Source organism: Typopeltis vanoorti, chromosome 9 (assembly GCF_054136105.1).
Source record: "Typopeltis vanoorti isolate ZY-2024b chromosome 9, IOZ_Tvanoo_1.0, whole genome shotgun sequence".
NCBI lineage: Eukaryota > Metazoa > Arthropoda > Arachnida > Uropygi > Thelyphonidae > Typopeltis > Typopeltis vanoorti.
The window spans coordinates 49,280,908-49,302,611 of record NC_143557.1 but is presented as its reverse complement, the minus strand read 5'-3'; the positions used below and the strand labels follow the sequence as shown (position 1 = coordinate 49,302,611).

General features: G+C 35.4%; 1 long non-coding RNA gene across 4 annotated transcripts in view; it reads left to right on the top strand.

Annotated features, from left to right (window-relative positions):
- Positions 1 to 21,441, top strand: part of LOC150103025 (uncharacterized) — a 142,016-nt gene extending 120,575 nt beyond the window's left edge. For all 4 annotated transcript variants that reach the window (XR_016548845.1, XR_016548844.1, XR_016548843.1 and 1 more), the window contains 2 exons: positions 15,607 to 15,762; positions 21,073 to 21,441. This is a non-coding gene — a long non-coding RNA (uncharacterized LOC150103025). The remainder of the gene's footprint in view (positions 1 to 15,606; positions 15,763 to 21,072) is intronic.
- Positions 21,442 to 21,704: the final 263 nt, after the last annotated feature.

The window sequence follows — 21,704 nt, the reverse complement described above, 5'->3', positions numbered from 1 at the left end:
AATCGTCTGGTGTGTGTGTGTGTGTGTGACGGCTGGAAAAGTCTACCTCGTTGTGGTGGGTGACAGGTAAGATGTCACAAGCGTCCAAGTTCGCTGAGCCTAACAGGCTTCTTCATTATGTTAATTGGCAAGCAATCCATATTAGTGTAAAGTTTTTGATTTGAACGTAACATCGATAATTTAATCAACGTTCAGGTTGGCTAATTTCATGTGTGAATCGAATATTTTGCTTTACCTAAAAGTCAGATATTCGATGAAGTCGATTCACTAAGATTCATTTAAGGTACTTAACAACGCTAGACCGATTTCTGTGGTTGTTACTTTGACTCGTTGTGAACTAAGAATCGGTTGGCACTCTTGTCGCTTAAAAAATGTAGTTAACAAAAATATTTCAGTTAATATTTGGAATCATCTCGATACAATTTTACAGTTCACTGTCTACAGGACTCAACAAATACGCTCGCCCACTTTCGTGGCGAGTAGATTTTATCGCCTAGCGAATAGCTGCAGAATGGAGACAATAGAATATTATTTATTTAATAAAATATAGATTTCTAAATAAAATTGTTTTAAGAAAACACAGATGAAGCATCACTAATTATTTTATTGACTCATTGACATATCATTACAACGGAGAGTCTTGAACGAGTACATTTTTTGAGGGTGTTCTAATTTGTCGAGCCCTGACTATTTGTATTATTACATACATTGATCGAAATGAAGCTAACTGCAACGCCTTCCAGGGATAAATTCAGTTTTATATATATATATTGTTTTTATTGCATATCTTGAAAATAAGGAATACTCAAAAAGAGAAGAAAAAGTCGAAAGCCTGTATATTTTCATCGTTTGGTTAATACGAACATTCAGCCTTGGATGCTGTCTTGTGATTATCATCCGTATATAATCATTTCATACTATGAATGGTATCTTATATGTATCAAGCAACTGAGCATAGTCAGTCAACCTAAATCGAGTGAAATTCACTGTTAGTTATTATAGACAGTAATAGAGCATTACCCCAATGTGTTTGTATCTACTGGACAGCAATCTACTTTGAACTGGTCATCACATTATAACGACGGAAGGAAAGATAAACTATAGTGAACGAAGTTTGAATTTGTTTTCAGTTGTTATAGTCATCAATCTCCCCGTTTCCCCTGAAGAAGCAAAAGTGTAGTGCACGTTTGTTAAATTGACATTTTTCGATCCAGCTTTTACAAAATATATTTGGCATGCAGTAGCCAAGAGCTTCTCCTTCAAGTGAATTGGAAATGTATTGAAAGGAGGAACTACTATGGTGATATTCAAACAAAAATCCTTTTATTTTAGATGGTGGGATAAAAGTACTCAATACCGACTTGAGATTTCGGGTTTGATGATGTATTTACAATATATTCCCTTCTTCCCAACCTGATATTTGCCTTCATCTGCATCTTCCTTGATTATAGAAAGCTGTTTATAGATATCCTTCAAGAAAAAGTTGTATTTTAAATGTCCAAGAAAGCTGCTAAGGTATACAAGAAGACATAATTCCTTTTTTTCGACCATGGTTCAAATCTGATTTATGGGCGTCCAGTGTCAGTCTCTTTTATGGAGAACGACAGTAGACCGTTATGATAAAACCACCCCCTTTACCCTTGTACAGCGAAACAAAAGCTTCCTATTAGACTTGCATCTTGGCCTGCTTTTGAAATATGGGAGCTTCTTTTCGTACAGCAAAGCAACGTTACTTTATCTTTCCCTACCCCTATTCATAACAGCCGTCTATCTTTAGAAGACGCTGATTCTACACGTCACACTCTTAAGTGTACACGTACTATCATCTTTGGCTGACTGTCTTCGACTAAATCTTCCTTCAGTTTCTGAAACAACTCACTCGACTATGCTAGTTGTGCGCTTTCTGGAGTTATATTTGTTTCTTTCTCATCGATAACAGAAAAGTCCGTATTGTCTTTGGCTGCGTTTTTAAAGTCGAGCCACAAATGAGATTTGGACTTTAACGACGCCATAGAATAAGTGGTAACTTAGTAAGCTACAGAAGCTGCCAGGTGACAGTTGTCTCTCAGCAGCTAGTAACATTCGAACAAAACGATACAGAGATGGGAAATATATATTAGAGCAGTAACTTATAATTTCTTTATACATTTTTTTCTCTTTCTAATTAGCATATATGCTTGAAAAAATTGTTTGGCTTCTTACGCTAAATTCTATTGAGAAATAGAATTTAGCGTAAAACAGGAATTCTTTTTTAAGCCTTTGTATCACTTTGTATCTTTGTTTCAGTTTTCTCACTTTTTGGGGGTTTTATTTGTATACTTTTTAACATTTCTGAATAGCATGGAGTTCCCACTTCCGTTTTCCTCAAAATTACAAGGAAAAGACACTCGAGACTAGAATCGGATTTACGCTTACTATGTCCATAGGGGTAATTTTTCAATGTTTATTTTTCTCATTTGTAAATATGATTAATACTATATCCATCTGTACCTATAAACTAGTTTTAGGAGGTAATGTCATGCAGTCCATTTCATAATTTTATATTATGATAAGGAACTCTACAGCGATAACTACTAACACGATTTACGCACACCAAACGGTTTAATTTATAAATAATAATAATCAACATAGTTTATTAAGTTACGTTGATTATATAATATAATTCTTTAAAATTACTGAAACATAAAATTTTAAAATTATTATATTATTCATTTTCAAATTATACGTTGCTACTGAATTTTTGCATAGAGAACGCGTAGGAAAAACCTATATACGAGTATGAATGCCACATGACTGTACCAAAAGACATATTTGCCACTGCAATGAATTAAATACCAATACATTACAATAGCCTGAAAAATTCCATATTAAATTTAACGAATATTCTAAATGCCTGTTCAGAGAATTCCTGTAGTTTGTCCCAAATAGAAAAATATCCTGTGTTTGGAATTTTCATGAATAATAATATATTTTGAGCTTTTGATCGTAGCACGAATGGAAATAAAATATGATAAAAGTTTGTGCTAGATGAGATTAAAAACACTTTTTTTTTTCAGGCAATTCTATTGGTCAAAATGAAGTTTTGACCACCGATGTACATCCGCGTCACATCTGGCTTCCGAATATAAACTGAGTTACTACCAATAACCTAAGATTAAGCGTTTGGTACTCGCATAATATACGTTCTAGTGCGGACTATTCCAGTGCAGGTGCACAAAGGCATAAGGTGCAAACACTTCGTAGTTGCCTTACCGTCGCAATTCACCCATATTTAATAAAGAAAAGCTGGAAGAGAGATACTTAAACATCTGCCCTCCCTACTAGGTTTGGTTACTTGACCTATTTGGATATTTGTAATTCATTTTTCTGCTACTTCGCACTGCAGAGTAGGGTTACTGTTTTTCAACATTTATTATAGTGAAGGAATGTTTTGTTAGGAGCGCTTTATGAATCATTACGCAAGCCGGTATAAGCATGTATGTACGCGATTATCAGACAAGCATACCGTCCTTGTGGTCTTAATGCCTCGACATTTTCCAAGTATTCCGAATTCCATGCAAGCATCTACCCGAAGTCGCATCTGGTTCCATCTGAATTTCAGTGATGTGTGCCTTATATGTCTATATATCAGCTTAAAATATGCATTATATGGAGTAATCATATGCAAAATTCATAAATAGGCAGATACTTTGCAAGCTCTTGCAACAATATTCTGTCTTTTATCGACATTCAGCCACCCGAGTGGTTAGAAATGCCCATATAATTTTATACTGTTTTACATGGAAAAATTGTAAGTTAACTATACGAAAACCTGTATACTTCGAAACAGATAAGAAGCGTATTTACGTTTTTCTTATATTAATCATATTTAGCGTTATTTTTTAAGTTATTCGTAATTATTATATTTTACTTTGGTTCTCGACCGTCCACTTAATTTTGTTCGATATTTGTTCCCATGGAAAAAACCTTTATTGGCATTGCTTTATCAATCTATATATGTAAAATAATCAATAATATCTGGCCATCGTAATTTAGGATTGTCATTTCAGAAAAATGCTAAAGTCAAAGACACGGTTTATTTTATCACAACATCTCAAGCATTAAGACTTTTAAGTAGTCAAATAGCGTACAAGATATTTGCTGATCAGCGAATGAACTCATTATTTAATGAGCTTAGTGTGCCAGCGTGTATAGTAAGAATAATGATCGCAGTAAAGATGTAATCCATCTTTCCTGTTTTTGCCGATTTCGCGACACTACACATGATCTCAGCTAGCTTTATTGGTTGAGGTCTCTCTCTCTCGCACTCGTATTATACCAACAGACATTTCTCCTTCGCCGACTTCCCTTATTCCCACCACCCCTCTTTCGTTCCGTTGCACAGTTCATCCCATCTCTTCCTTCCCTACTGTTATCTTCTAATCGGACGGACAGCGGACAGACGGAGAAGAGGCGGAGACTGCACCAATTTATGGTGCGGGCTATAATAGAAATAACGAGGTGCAAATAGCTTCCGCTTCTCCGACTCCGTTGCACAGCTGCCTCAGCCTCTGGCCGTCTGCCATACCGCACAGACAGGGTACTCGACTGGTGGAGAGATACCAGCAGTGGTAACGGCACTTGTTTATCTGTGTGTCTGTGAGACTCCTGTTGGACAAGTTCGGCTACTTGATAATAGACAGGCATTCTGTAAATACGTACTTCCATAGGCGCATTTGAGATTCAACGAAGAAGACTCATTTTAAGGGCATAGGAAAGGGATGCTTCTCATTAACATTGTTGTTGTTATTTTTATCATCTGAAGAGAGTCTTATATTGTGTACATCTTGAAAATCTCTCCTCGACACAAGAATCCATAATAACATAACAACAATGAATCAAGTCCAAAAATATTTCTAAACAATATAAACGCATCTCGCAAACCTATTGTTCTCCTGGATAGGAGTTCCATGTGAGCGCCCAGTTTTTTTCAGTCTCATACATTTTTTCTCTTTTTTTCCTTAGAAATTATACACTGCTCATTACATATTCTCATCGACAGTGCTGCCAGCAGTACTTGAGAATGGATATGGAAAATGGGAGTAGGATCCTCCTCTCATTAACAATTCTGATTTTAACAATCGATGCTTAATTTGCTTGCAGTATTCTCAAAAGCGCTTTGTTTTCTTTCGCATGAACTTATTTGAATAGACAGTCGGTATTCGTTGAAAGCTATGCTGGTAAAGAAACGACGGAATATAGAAATAAGAAGGAGATATGAAAGGAAAAATTGTGCATTGCTTACACTAAGACGTTCAGTAGGACCATTTTCACTCTAAAACTTTGTCGTTTTATTACAATTTTTCTAATTGTCAATAAAAATTTTATTGACTTCCCTGTTTGAGCACAACTAAAAAATCTTATGCATCATATTCAGATTTTGAATTTGTCATTTTCATTTTAGTCCTACGTTTCATTCACAGAGGCTGCAAATGGAACACTGCGCATTTTTAGTAGAAAAGGTTTTAGCATTGACTGTTTATGGCCTGTTCTAAAACTGGCATCTCATTGTAATGTGTATTAGAATAAACTTTGTCAGTACATGGACATGTATAAAAATGTTCATAATACTAAAATCGGTTGTTTCTGATTGGTTCTATACCCGTTTTATTTTATTCGTTTATTTATTTTATTATATTTTTTTTTCGTTTTAGTTTCTGCCATGCAACACGTTAATTTTATATATCTTTATTTTCCTAATTATTTCCGCTAGAAGTGATACGTTGTTTTCATGTAGTTAGCAATGATATTAAAGGGATGGATAAAGGGAAAAGAAGCTAGTAAATTGATTTTACTTCTAGTAAACTACATCGATAACAAGACACGTGCAGTAGCACGACAGGTTACGGCTGGCAGTTTTTGTCTATCTTGGTAAGCGCCGTCTGGAAATGCATGTTTCATCCTCAAAACAGGCAAATTGGCCAGAAGAATATACGCGACATAATACACTGGCCTCATAGTGTTAGTTGCTTCAGCTAAATCCAAAACATTCATGGTAGGCGTGAGAAATTCCGATTACTATATTTGTATTTTTGTGGTTTGAACTCATTAACAAGTGTGTGTCACGTAAAACTAGGTAACAACAAAAACTTCTAAAATATGAGTTGATGTAAACAGGATTTGATGATCGGACAGCAGTGTAAAAACTGTGCGAATTGTTTTTCCGTTTTAAAGATGGAGAAATATTTTGCACAGATACGGAGAGCGCTGTTCACCCTTTATATGTTGAAAAGGAAGATTCATTTCCAACGCGCGTAGCGGAGTAAATGTTGGCTAATGGCCAAACATTAACAATTAGCTTTGGAAGTCAGCGTCTTCTCAAACTTCTCGTTGCTTCGGCATTAGCCTAACTTGAGATGCAAATTTTGACCAAACACTGCTCTCCCACTAGTGCCAACACACTATGTATTCACTGGACATAATTCCAGTTCATCCCCCCCATTTAAAAAATAAAATAAAAGCCAAAAATTTGCTAATGAGAACAAACTAAATGCCGCAAGGGCGGTTTAGGGAATACTACGAAGTTTATTTGATAGATGCTTCCAGCTGTCTAATATTTTGTACTTTTTTTTATCCTTTAGCCTTGGAATTCGAGTTACACTATTGATGCACTCATGAGGAGCTTAAGAACTTGATTTTTTATCAGTAAATAATTTCGATTATCCATTAGTAACCTCTATTTCGTCTGTAGTGCTTTCCTGTGTTAATCTCATTCCTTAAAAACTGCTAAAGAAAATACATTTTACTTGTGAATTTATTTAGCATGTGTTTTATTATATGTATAAGCTAAAAATATAATTGGAAAATGTAATAGATCGAGAAACATGCGAATTCGAAAAAGGTAATTAAGAATGTAGTTATTTCCTAAATAAATAGTTTTCAATGTTAGATATCTGGAAAAAATGGCGCCTACATATTCATACTGTGATTTATTTTTTACACAAAAGTGTGTAGTGAATTATATTTATTTAGAGAGCGATATTTAAGAAATATCTGCATAAATGCTGAAGTAATACAATGCATATATACATACTGTACGTACACGTGGGTGCCTTGAGGGTGTTTTATTCAACACAGAGAAGTGGAGCATAGTCCTTGTGATCAGTCTCTTTTTCTCTTATAGGGAAGAATTCGTGATGAAGCGGTGATTGTGTGTGGCGAAGAATGTCCATCACATGATATTGTAAAACTTTTCTCTAAACAATTTCAGAATAGTCGTTGGATGTTCGTGGTTACCCGCGAATTGGATGGCTGTGATTTTCAGATTATGGAAATAATAATAATTTTTTTATAAAAGTTAACACTTGAGAATTGCAGGTTAAAAACATTTTAAAACATTTTGAAAAATTTAAAAACACTTCTTACAATCGCTAAGATTTAAATGGACTTGAAGTACCCGAGGTCTTATGTGATACATTGCATAACATTTTAAATGTGAACAAAATATCTGCATGATAGTTTCATTGTCTACTGATGCCTTTCAGAAGAGCACAGAATTATTCATCACAACACCTCGTTGTTTGTCTCAATGATGAAATACTGGCACATCATTGTGTTCATCACTGCTGACACCTGACTTATGTCTCCTTTCATTGGGAACAAATAGCTTTTCTGATGATGCATAATAAGAAATTTTTGCTTCGATATCTGAAAGATTGTACATTTATAGTAAAAGTATGAAATTCAGGCAGGCAGGCAGGTTCGGCTCTAAGCTTTCTGGCGTCTAAGCAAATAATATTCGGTACTTTTTAAAATTAAATTTCGAGTGATCGGGCCAATTTAATTTGTTTTGTAAATCAGCATCTTATTTTATTTATTTTTAATTTAGCTGGGAGAATGGTTGCTTGTCTGAAGCATCGGTCGCCCTACCCACTGAAGTAGACCAACTATAAAAAGGAATCAGCGTGAAAAATTTCCCTTGTCAAGATTACATCAAGGGCAAAGAAATTATTTTCCAATTCCTCTCCTGTGTAGAAACAAGGATTTTTATAACACGTGTATGGAAATACTCTTCAAGAAAACATATATAAGAAAGTTTGTTAAACCAGAACTATAAGCGTGATACGTGAATTTAAGTTTGTTCGAGAATTCTGCGAGGATGTTAAATTTGCTTTGGCGTAATTACTAAAAAAAAGTTTAAAAAAATGCGCGCCACCTCCCCCCCCCTCCACACAAAATACCATGAAAATTCTGGAGGGAGTTAAACGCTCCCGGATTCAATGAAAGCCTGTTGGGAATGAAGAGAACAATCACAATCAGGAGAACACCGCACCGATATATATATATATATGAATCCCGCCTACGAAAGGCTGTATGCCTATAGTACATCATTACTAGGTCCACGGCCTATTCGATAATTCGGTTCTCTTCCCTTTTCGAAAGGTCACACATGTAACTCCTTTACAGAACACTTCACTCCTCTAATAAGCAGACTGATGGTCTCGCAAAGCATAATGAAATTCATCTACCATCTGAAAAATATAAATCTATGACACAGTCGGATTCGAACCTGCAGCTTGTTGGTTGGAGCGCTAAGCTAGTCAATCAGTAGGTAATTAGAACAGAAACTATTAATTAGCATCTGCACGAAGTTCTTGAGGAAATTCTCTGGTATACTATGAAACCGGCTAACTTGTCTTCAGGTGAAAATCCCTTATAAAGGTTCTGTCATGATGAGATTCGAACCTATGTTGTTTCCTGTCAAAAAGTTTTACAGAAAATGTAAATGTCTTCCGTTGAAATGCTGAGTATTGTGATTCATTCACAGAGCCAAATTTAATTCTTGCATTCGAAAAATTGTTAAGTTACAGATGCTTGGAATCGTACCGGAAAGGTGATGTCGATGTCATTCTGAATATAAATTGTATTCATAATTTCTGATTTCTTAAAATTGAACATATATTCTCATAGAGAAAATTTTGTATATAAATTTGTGACCACCATTCGCTTTGAAGCCCCTTTAACTAAAGTTGTTTCAACGAATAGTTGATTATAGCCGAGGCGATTATGATTAATCTTCACATACATTAGCTTAAGCCAGACAGGACGTATTAATTTTCCTCTTTCATTTTCACTGCAAGAGCTAAAATTTAATATCACCCCGTGGGAGTCATTTCGACCATTTTACCGAAAGTCTGTGTTTAAAGAAATATGATTAATAGATCATTAGGATGTCGTAGCAACAGGCGGTATCTGACGGATGGAGCAGATCCGCAAGTGAAAAAAAAAAAAGTGATACGTTACAACATTGCTGTATAAGAAACCAATTTTGTCAGAGAAATATAAATGCCTTCCGTTGATTAGCTTTTCACGGCCATCAAATAATTTCATACTGAAAAAATCACTGGCGTCAGCAGAAGAAATAATTCTGATTATTAAAGAGTAATTACAGTGTAGTCACTGTACCACTCGTCTCTGTACCTTATGGTCCATTTGTAGTACAATCTTTCATGAAATACTGAAACAATCATTTGTACGCGCAATTGCGGTTATTAACATATACTACTCTGGATTTATATACGGTTAGACCATTTTGTTATATAAATCAAAGGGAGAGCGATATTCGTTGTTTCTTTGTGGCTTCTAATATTGATGGTGATTGTTTATTAGATGTTATTTTAAAGAAAGTGGGTTTATTTTGCAGCTTATAAAGATTCTGTTATGTCCACTTCTCTTCTTGTATCGATTTCCTTATTGTTACATACTGAAATAGTACACTGATGATCAAACAGAAACCTTGGCTGTTTTAAGACATTTTGGGGATCGCGATCCTGGATTTTTAGTGATTCCCTATTTGCAACGCAGGTCTTATTTATTATTTTATTTTTATTTTTTTTAATTATTTCTGATATTTTACCGTTACTACCAGATTTCGGAGGAAATTATAGTATGTACTATCATATTGCGGTGTTATTCCGTGAGTGGACTAAGAGAGGGATCATCTGGGAGGCATTCTATACAGACCAAACTGAAAGTAAAAGAAGCTGTTTCTTTCATTGTGTTTAATGCTTTTTTTTCGGAGCCTTTTTTTTCCTCCCGGGTAGGTTTCTACCCGGGAGAACTGTCCTCTTCAAAATGAGGTTTTTGACGAAGGAGTGTGAATTCCCCCCCCCCTCCCAAAGATAGCACTGACAATATATGCATTTTATTTTTTGTAAAAATAATATGTTAAATATGTCGGAAAGTATCACAGAAAAATTTAATTGGGGGCTACCACATTACGTGGTTGAAGCCTGACGTGGCATACAAAACTATGTTTGGTTTTTTGAGAAAGATTCTGACTTGTTTGATCTTTATCCCATCCACGGTATTAATGCACTATAAATTTTCAACCTTTTATTTATGAATATGACTCATAAAAGAAAAAAAAGACATTTTCCTCTTATCATTTGTTATATATATTCTGTTTTTTTGCGTTCTCATGCGCCGTGCGATTATCTGATGATGCTTCTTATCATTATAAAAGAAAAAGTATTTTCTCAGAAGCTGTAACTCCAAAACTGTTTTTGAATAATGTTCCAAAACACATTCATCTTTTGGCAATTACAATACGAAAGCCGTTTGTTATCCTGGTAAAGATTTCATTGCACTGCTCCTGTGTTACTTCTGCTTGTTGTTACGAGATATCAATATGCGGCATATATAGCTCATTTCTGTACCCCGTGTTATGCTATCGTATGGAAATAAGTAGATACTGTTAGCAGGGACCTGAAAAACAGCAAGCGTAACAGCAAAACTGTACTACAGTGTCGCCAACTGTGTGATCAATCAATCTTAAATAAATCATTATCTTTATTAATAACTTATCAAATTACGCTCTCACTTATTTTTATTATTAACACTGAGCTAGCCAATCTTGGACAAGCACGTTAGGTTTTCCTCCTGGAACAACTGACATAATGTACTTTCTTTTTTATGCCCTGAATTTAACTTACACAACCCAGCGCAATGTCTTGTCTTCTTTGTTCTCTTTCTTGGATGATGATCCTTTAGTTGTTCCAAGTCCTTAATAGAGAGAGGAAAGGGGGGGGGGGATTTGTCGACAACGATACTCCTGTCGACAAATTTTCACAAATATTTCTTTGTACTCACTTAGTAAATAGAAATAATATTCCCTATTTGTGGAATCTGACGTTCCCATAAATAGTGGGATATTTATTTATATATCCCACTATATAGTTATATAGTTATTTATATATGTTCTTTTTCTGTATCTTCATAATAAAGTTTAATTCGAGAAACTATTAAATATTTGAGGCAGAGATACTTTGTATGGCCACGTTGTGTAATATAGCTACAAATATCACGCTACGTTCCATGTGAGAGATGATGCGGTAAGTGGCTTTGCGTTGTTGCTAGTTGCTTTATTTTATACAAACCATTGTTACATGGTGAGAGTAGAGCACTGTGACTAACAATGAGAGCCAGCTTAAAGCTTGCAGTGACAATCGCTTGGCACGTGTTTAAAATTCGGGTACCATGCGCCAATTGTTATCTGATAATAGTTCCATTATTGACAACTATTGTCTATTGTTCTATAATAAATGCTGTTCTGCGTAGCTAAAATAATTGCGTAGTATTTATTTCTTAATTCTATATGCGGCTGGTAGGTACCAGTTCTGAATGCTGGCTCCACTTTGCATAGCCCGGAGGACAAATCTTTATTCCAAACAGAACTGCTTTTCCAGTTCACTCGTTTTTGCAACTACCGAAACCCGCTGTACCAGACATTCCTTTCACGCTACGTTGACTCCGTCTCGCCGCCGCGGTTGTTTCTTCCTGAGCCCATATACCTCCAGGCTTAGCCACAAAATGCTGCCGAAGCAGTCGGGGCGGGTTCTCGGCCTGTTCTTGGCGACCACAGTCCAGCCGCCGTCATCGCCGCTCACGGCGGTATACCTTACGGGCGCGTGGCTAAGCATGCGACTTGACCTGCGTACGGTCAGAAGAGTTATAAATCAAGAAACGGGAAAAAAAACGAAAACCAACCCCTGCTTATGACCTTTAACCCAGCTTCTTTTCCGTAGCCTGATAGATCTATGTCATGTTGTAGTCAAAGTTTTGCTTATAAATAAAGGTCGGCCTCGTGATGGGGCGAAGGTTAAACAGTTACTGATGTCACTATAACAGGTTGGCTCCCAGTTTGTGGCAGTCTTTGATGGCGTTTTTGTGCATCCGTATCTGGATGAGCGCTCAGAAGGCATGAAATTATCACTCCGTCGTACAACTGTGAAGCCGTTCGTGGTTGGTTAGAAAGCACTTTGTAAAATATTTATTTGCCAGATAGATTGACACGAGACGTGGTTATTCTGGCGAAATCGTTAAGTGAACTGCTGCACTTTAAATCTAGCAGTTTTTGTTGGCAGCACAGTACCTTAAGAATTCAGAATTTACCTCGACTCACCTCTCACACATCTCCGTTACTTGCTAGTTTATGATTGGTAACCTCTTCTAGAAGGTTTATGAAAGTACCTGCATAAAGCCTACAAGGTAATTTAAAATGTGGAGTCAAGCAGTGGATCTCAAAAATTCCTGAACTTTGAATTGCTAGAGTCAAACTGAAGTTAAGAATTTCTCCACAGTGAGGAAAATTTGGGGAAGGTTGATATTAATAAAACAGAATTCAGGGCTACCTTTTAATATCGGTGCTTTATAGTTAATATGGCATCGTAAAGTAATCTGTTGTTCTGGTTCAGTAACTTTGAGTCGAACGTATGAAATAATTTTTCACACTTATGCCACGATAAAAATTTTCAATGCTGTTATTAATTTCTTGTTACTTTTTTTTTTATTGTATATACGCTGATTTTCTATTCATAAACACAATAGTTGCCCATTACTATGGGCAACTTCTTATAATTATAGCATTTATAACACGCATTACGTCCCAATTAGAACTACTTAATTGTTGTCAGTCAAAAAACTTCGTTGTCATACAGTCTATTTTAATGAAACCGAATAATAAAATTCACAATTATTACATATATATAAACTTCACTTGTCGAATGCAGATCGCATTTTCTTTTCCCACAAAGCTATAAGTACAGAACAGACTAGCACAATAATGCTATTAGTCCATAATTTCTAGTCTATGGCGGCAAAAACTAATTCGAAGGATAAAAAATACAGCAGTTACGTTGCTCTTTTCTTCTGTAGACATGAAAAGTGTTTTAAAATTACAAACCAAAGAATTTTGTTTCTAAGAAGACAATTTTATTTGTACATCCTTAAATCCACCGATCTGGTTTTTATGTACGTCATTTTAGTATAGAGTCTTATTTGAAATCTTTTATAATTGGGGGTTATTTTAATCTTTATTTTTTTCAGATTTCACTTAAAGATCTTAGAGAGAGAGAGAGAGAGAGAGAGAGAGAGAGAAAGAGAGAGGTTATTACAACAATACGAAGAGATCCCGAGAAATACTAATAACAGCGTCACTTTGGTGGCCGGGTTGACCGAGTGGTTAGTGTACCCACACTCCAGCCAGCTGGGCGCAGGTTCGAATCCCACACTAGGCATGGATGTTTGTGATTGTCTTCAGGTGGAAGATGAATTTCATCGCCCGGTGTGAGACCTCCTCCCCGCTTATTGCAGGCCTAAAGTGACCGAAAAAGTCCCATGTTTGGTCTCTAGAGCATGGTTTTCGGACCATGTAAAAATCAAATAAATATATATATATATATATATAAAATGGACAAAAATGGAAAAAAAAATCTCCTTGCCCGCCCACGGTACAAATGTACTATAGGTTTTGTAATAACCTTTTGGATGGTAACTACATAAAATATAATAACAAAAAAGACTTAAATCTAATATAATTCATATGAGATGCATCGGAGCAATAATGCCATTGTTGAGAATATCATCATCATTTATTTATAATTTTACAATTATAAACAGGGAAACCAATCAAAACAAATAAGTAGTCTGTGTACACTAAGATAGGACTTGGAGGTTGTTATGACGTGAAGGAAAACCAGGCTTCTCTGTCATATGCTAATTGACGGATCTTTGATGCAGAGAGTTGGGAGAATATTGCTTATGTATTTCCAATATGAAGTTCGGGGTCTACCTGTTTTTCTTTTTCCATCTGTAGGGGCGTAGAGGACCAGAGCATCAAAGGGTACAGAGGGTGGATGTCTAAGTTGGTGACCGAGCCATTTTATTTGGTTTCTTTGAACAGTGCTAACTAGAGGATCTTACTGGGTGTTTCATCTAATATAATAGAGTTGACCACATATAATAGAATGTGGTCTTCCCAGGAGTTTGCTTTTGTTGAGATGTTCCAGGAGCCGTACAGAAAGATAGACTGGCTGGTTCACTTGCAAAGACGAATCTTCGTCTCCTTTGAGATGAGGCTCGACTTCCATACTTTATTAAGACTTCTGTGGAACTGCAGTGCTTTCTGTTTTCTTGTTTTAATATCTGTTAAGGAATCTGAGATGTGTGATCCAAGGTATACAAAGTCTTCTACTTCTTCAAGGTAATCATTTTGATTTATATAGATGTGCCCATCTATCTGATGTTTTAATATCTTTGTTTTTTGGGAGTTTATTTTTAGTCCAAATATTTCTGCGGTTCTCCTAAGGCTGTTGAAGTCGTTTTGGGCATCTGTAATGTTGGAGTCAGTGATGGCTATATCATCTGCAAAGCTCAGGTCTTCAAGGTGCATCTGTATATAAGGATTCCGGATTTAACTTGCATTATTTTATAAATATAGTCAATCACTATGATGAAGAGATATGGGGGCCAGAGTATTTCTCTCTCTCTCTCTCTCTCTCTCTCTCTCTCTCTCTCTCTGTAGGACTCCTGCGGTGATAGGAAAACTGTTTAGTCTCCGTTAACTAGTACTGTGGCTTGATATCCCTGGTAGGTACCTTGATCACCCTGATAAGTTTAGGTGGAATGCCATAAAGTTTGAGCGCTTCCCATAGTCGTTCCCTGTCAACAGAATCAAATGCTTTAATAAAGTTAATAAAGTTCAAAAGCATATATATATATATATATATATACTGTATATATACACACAAGAATTTATTGAGAATATACAGAAAATTAAATAACATCAGTAGTTTTGGAAACCAGAAAACTAAACTTCGATTATTAAATATTTAATACATTTAATCCCACATGCTAAAGGTTCCATAAATTGCAATGCGAAGGAAAGTTAAAATTACATGTATCCTTCCTAGAAACACATAGATTTCGATACAAGATAATTCGTAGAATCCAGTCGAACTGCAGATTGTGTTAAATTAGAGTGACATATAATAGGAGAGAGGAATTTCTTCTTCTGAAAAATATTTGCATTACGTCTTATTTACTTTTAAATATATCATAATTGAAACCAGGATAGCGAGGAAATGCTGAAAATAGCTGTTGAGTTTACATTAATTTGAACTGTTCAGTTGTAGTTTGTATAAAGATAAATATACACTTGAATAGAAAAGTTTTAAGCTTCGATATGGAAGAAATAAACTTTTTAAATGTCTATGTATGCAATATGCTGTATGATATTGAACTGTCCGCTAAGTTTTTTCTTCAACTTGCAGTTTATTTTGTTTGCAGGTGTGAATTCTTCAATGAATCTACGAAGATTTTGAAATGGGGAAATTTTTCTTCTTCAGCGGAACTCGGTTCTTCTGGAACTCATCTTTTCCGAAATGTGATGAATGACGAATCAGTTCACCTTGGAGGTCATTAATTAGATCCAAAATATTCAAGGTAGCGGAAAATTGACTTTTATTTGTTTAAAATTGCTTATGATTTGATTGTTATTATTTTTGTTGTTCATAGCACCGAACACGAATCTACAATCATGAAACAAGTACACAGAATTTTACGCGAAGTAAGTCATTACCAGAACTTTAAACTTTAACAGGGATCTTTAAAAAATTATGTAACTAATGATGTTGATGTGTGTGTGTTTTAGCTCAAACACATCGTTCATTACATCTCCCCATCCTCTCTTAGTTTTGAGAAGATGAAAGGGGATGAAAGTGTCTTTATCAAAGCTTATGCTTGCTAGGAAGTGTCTTTTGTTCAGATCAAAGATTATGCTTCCTGACTTAAGATGCATGGACATCGAAGATGTTGAGGGATGCGCAGGTGCTGCAGAGAAGCCTCATAAAAATCTGCAATGTTGCGCATAGTTCTATTGTGGGGTTAATGTCGAAGTGACTAAGGCACTAGGTGTGCTTATACGTTATCCATCACCTGTATAAGCCATTTCTGTAAAGACATAAAAGTACTTTACGTTTCCGCTCACAATAAATATTCTATTGCATGGATAATGATATTTTTAGCTTTGCTTTTAGGCTTTCACAGGTACAAACTTATTTAGAAGAATATATAGAAGATAAATGTTTACTATCTCACTAAAGCAATCAAAACACTGCCTTATTTTTATGAAATCGAAGTCTTAATATGTAGTATTAGTGATACTATATATTAGATCTTAATATATAGTATTCCCACTTTCCGCACAAATTGCTTTTGATATGCGATACTTTAATCCAACAGAAGACAATGTAGTAAGGTACCTGTTGAATTCTGCCAACTTGAGATTTTTTACTAAACGGGCCAAATAGACTCTGCTCCCAAGACCTCATATTGCATATCGAAACCTTGCTTGCAATACACTTGAAATCAGAAAGTCACGAGTGTGGTGGAAATGTAAGAAGGATGCATAAGATGAACGAGGCTTTGACAACAAGTACTCATCTCTGTTGACGCTAGTTTGATGCTTAAGTCAATAATATACTTAACCCTTAAAGCCGGTAATTCTCCTCGACTTGATGACTGGACTTCAGACAAGCAGTGAAATCTGCGAAGCTAGATGTTTCAAGCAACCGGCAAATGAAATAAAATAAAATAAAATGGATGTGTTAAAGAAGTTTTTTGAATGAAACCAAGTTTTTCGTCATTATTTCCTCTCCAAAAGCAAGTTTTCACATCTGGAAGGTCTCCGTTGCACCTTGTAAGACTAATGATGTTTTTAATTTACATTGTTTAAAAATATAATTAATATTGGAGCATGATTTTTATCACAAAGTTCCCGAAATATTTTTTTCTTACAAATTTACACAAAGTATTGCGATAAACTAAAAGTTTTTTGCCACATTCCTACCCGCAAAGCTAAAATATTTAATCGTAGGTCGGCTGAGGATTAGATAATCCGAGAAATCTCTAGAAACCAAACAATATTTTTCCAAGCCTCCAGATGCAAATCCTCTACCACCTAAAAGCATTCATCGACATCCATTCCATGGTGGGATTCGAATCCACAGCCTGTAGGATAAAAATCAGAGATGCGATCCAGTTGATCCATCACCGGCTGTAATTTGGAAGAATGGCAATTGTAAGCAAAATGTTGAAAACTAAATGTTAACACTTAGATAAAAAGCGATTTATAGGAAAAAATCTTTTTTTTTTCCTATAAAAACTTCGATGAAAGTAATATATAATATATTTACAGCTCGCAGTCTGCAATAATTTATACACTTTTGAATTCACTCTTGTTTCGTTTCAAAAAACACTCTCCGCTAATAAACTTAATTCCGGAAATAACAGAAACAAATAATAGGCTCACCGCTAACATTTGTGAGGTTTTAAATTTCTCAGTGCTATCTTCTCTCGGCCATCACAGTCCGTTAATCGGTTTAGGGAAGAGGTGACCTTAACGTGTGAAGGAAGATGTAGCGTTGTTATTAATTATTAAGACAAGCGATCGGACTAGTTTAAAAAAGCGAAAACAAAAGAAGAAAAGATAACAAAAAAGTAGGAAGAGGTGAGAGTTGAGAAAAAAATGAAATGAAAGAAGAATGCAGTTAAAGAGCTGAAGGAATTTAAGTGGTTGGTATAAGTGACGCCTCTTCGTATTCTGAAAAATAATGATGAATATATATTCATGCGTAATGAATATTAATGATTATCAAATATACAGTTTATAATTTTAACATACAACGGGTTCGATGTTTTAGATATTTTAACTGCCTGTAATAGAGTTTTGACTGGAAAAGACTGGTTTTGTATTGTAGCACACGTCAAAGCTAAATTGCCAGTAATGTTTTCGTGTGTTAGCTTCTGCACTCAAACATTTATGCGAAATCGACCGGAAGCTGATGTTGAAGAGCTTTCTTAATGATAATGGCAACGATGATCCTTTTTTTTTTCAGTTTGCATGCAAAGATAGGTGCAACAATTCCGTACAGCTATGAAATTCTTGACTTGTGCATATTTTCTCCGAATGTGAAATACTGCATATGAACCAAATAAGAAATGCAACCTTGTGCTGAGCAAAAGCACTACAGTGTGCAAAGTAAGATGTATTAATCAGTGATGGGAGGCAAACAGGATCCCTTCCTATTGTAGAACTCCCAGACAGTTTGAATGATGGGCAAACTATAATTTACACTTAGACACAATAGTTCACATTGATTTTCGGTTAGACGTCACACATGAAATGTGACCAGTAATAAAGGTGACGAAGAAGAACAGGCAGCACCACAGTGGGTAGTAGACGCTGGAAAAACTGCCCGGACTATATTTCAGGCCAAGATTAGGTCACTTTGACTGCCTGGCATATAATATGCGTACACTCTTACCCAGAGAGGGCGGGAGGGCGATGAAAGAGGCTATGCACAAGAAGGATCGATATAGCTGCCTTACATCTTTTATTAAAACACATTACACTACATATAACTCCATATAATGTGAAATTTCATAAAAATTCCTTTATCGATCCAGTACAAGTAATAGCCAGTGTACGAGCAAAGAATATTGACGACGAAATTTATGATCCCCACCGAAAGACACGCGGAGATATCAAAGAAGAGAAAGTAATAAAATATAATAATAATAATAATAATAAATTTCTCATTTACTCGTATGAGTTTGTTAATGTGATAATAAAGTAATACATATTTTGTAGATTGCTCTGTTATAATTGTATTCACTTCTCTCAAGAGCTGTTGAAATACGACCAACTATAACTTTTTTCCTTCATTACTTCAACTTGTGCTGTTCAAGATATACAAAAACATATCCAACAGTTAGTTCAATATGATGTTAATGGTTTTTTTTTTTTATTTCTTTTAACATTTTACAGTAGCAGTAGTTCTGTAAATCTGCAACCATTCATTGTAGAATCGTTATAAAATAAATATATTTTTAATAATTATGTAATGTATAAACTTATGTTTTTTGATGATTTATTTGTTGCGTAATGTCTTGCTAGTAAGTGCTTGATAATTTAGCTTAATGAAGCTATTAATCCTTAATTTTTTTTAATTAATTGCACATTACGCTTATCCTTTATATGCACTGAGTGGCCAATTTATTAGGAAACCTACCCCCGGTGTGTATTGAAATCATCGCTTCGCCTGCGACATTATCACGTTTATGCTTCAGGTTATGTAAAACGTGTAGGCAGATAATACCAGTGGTGTGTGCGTGCGCGCAAATATAGAATGTGATGCCATGCTTGGATATTTACGGGTAGTAATATCTGTACTGAAAATAGTACAACAAAATGAAAACATCCAGCCAACGCTAGTCATATGGCTGATGGAGGAAGGATTACAAGAATTGTTAGGTCTAACGACAGGACAGAATTAGTCATGTGGCAGTGCTGAAGAATAGTGGTATTCAAAGGAGCGTATTGGGATGCTTAGTGCTTTACATCTTGTCATCGATGGGTTATAGCAGAAGACCCTGAAGTCTAAAAACAAAGAACAGACTACATGTATAGCAGAAACAGTTTTATCGACAATGGACATTTGAAGAGTAGGAGGAAAAAATTTATTCGACGAATCCCAGTGCCAGTTGTTGGTAGGACGAGGGTATAGCGACAGGAGCAGCATGACCCATCGTGCCAAATGATAACACTGTAGGCTAGGAGTGTTAGGTCCTCGGATTATTCTGCTGTGATGTTTTATTGGCCCAACCTACTTGAACGTTTTTACTCAGTGCATCTCTACTTTTTTTTTTTCCCCGTTTATCATTGTTACAATTACTTCTCAGAATAATTCATCACGTTTCACGAAACACAGGTCGATCGTTTATTATTCAAAAATAATTAGGCAGTATATATAAATTGGAACTGTTCGCAACAAGGATCAGTTATTATCTTGTGAAGCAACCGAAGAGTATGATACTGTCAATGCAGACCATCATTTTCCTGTGGAACTCCGCGTAGTGCTCGAAGTGAGACAGTTATAAGAATTAAATGAAGTGCCGCCCGCTTAATACTAGATGGTATATAGTTAATAAAATGACCACTCGGCGTATGTATATAGGATACGAAATATCATCGAAATGATAAATATAAAGCTATACTGATAAAGATAAACAGCTTGTAACAAGTGCTTGATAGTAATTGTATGGTCAGTCGTCCCTTCATTACTAGAGATTAGCATAATATCAATTTTTTTTCCCCCAATATGCATGCAGACACGCGTACTTTTACAATCGCAAATAATCTGCCATTGCCAAAGAAATTAATATGCACACAGTTAAATGAGACTATTTGCCTGAATAGTGCGGCTTTTAAATTTTCAGAAAACATTTAAACCGCTTCGCTAAACACCATAATAAGACAGTCTATGGAATGCCATGATGAGAAAAATGGGATATTTTGGCAGCTCTTTCTTCCGTTGTAAGTCTAAAGAGACGATCTCTTCATCATTTGCTATTTGTAGTCCGAGTTTTTCGCATATTCCATATTAGTTGTATAGAGTAATGCTTCGTGCATGCATAAAACTGTTTCCCCGGCTTAATACCAACGATAGTCTCCATCCAGAATTGTGGCTAACATACTTAAGTGAGTGTTTCGTGATTGGTTACATCTAAATAACTCTTACACAGCGAAACGGTATGAGGATTTAACTCTCCTTGCTTCGGAGTGTCTTAAAAGCTTTATAATTTAAATATCGTTGGGTCGTAATGTTTTCTTTTGATAAATCCTCAACATCTTGTTACTGTTAGAGCTGTACTTACTTTCCAGATTCTGTAATAATGCTTGTGTGTTTGCAGGTACGAAGCGAAAGACAGAGAGAATTTGCTGTTGGAATTATGGTGGGTCGTTAAGCAGCTCGAGAAACTGAAGCATACAAAATGAGATTGGAATTCTTCATATGAGTGCTTGGTTTCTGCCACACGTGGAATGGAGGCCGTAAAGATGAGACAATGAACTTAAAGGTCACTCTCCGTAGGCTGTAATGGGAAAATAATAATAATAATACATACCAAGATCATTTTTGTAGGTTAGATAGTTTCTTTAATTTCCACAAATATTTTTCTTCTGTTTGTGTTATTTCTTTGTAATTTGGAAACTGCTTCTACAGATGATCATGATTAGTACTAATGTGAAAAGATATGTCAATAAAGTGCTTGATTATATAACGATGGCTTCTTAATAAATGGCTCTTTTTTTTAGCAACTCAAACGACTTTTCAAGAACATAGTGCTAATTTGGATTGCCAGTAATTTGTCTTCCTTACAATGAGTTTCAAAGAATTATTTATTGCCAAGTAGTCCAAACAGAAGAGATTCCTGTTATGAAATCAGAAATTTTCAGTTAAATAAGAAAACATATCTCTCCGAATATTTTTTTTAGTTTAAAATGAAATTATTTATTATTAGTGAAAAACTTGACTAAATTATGC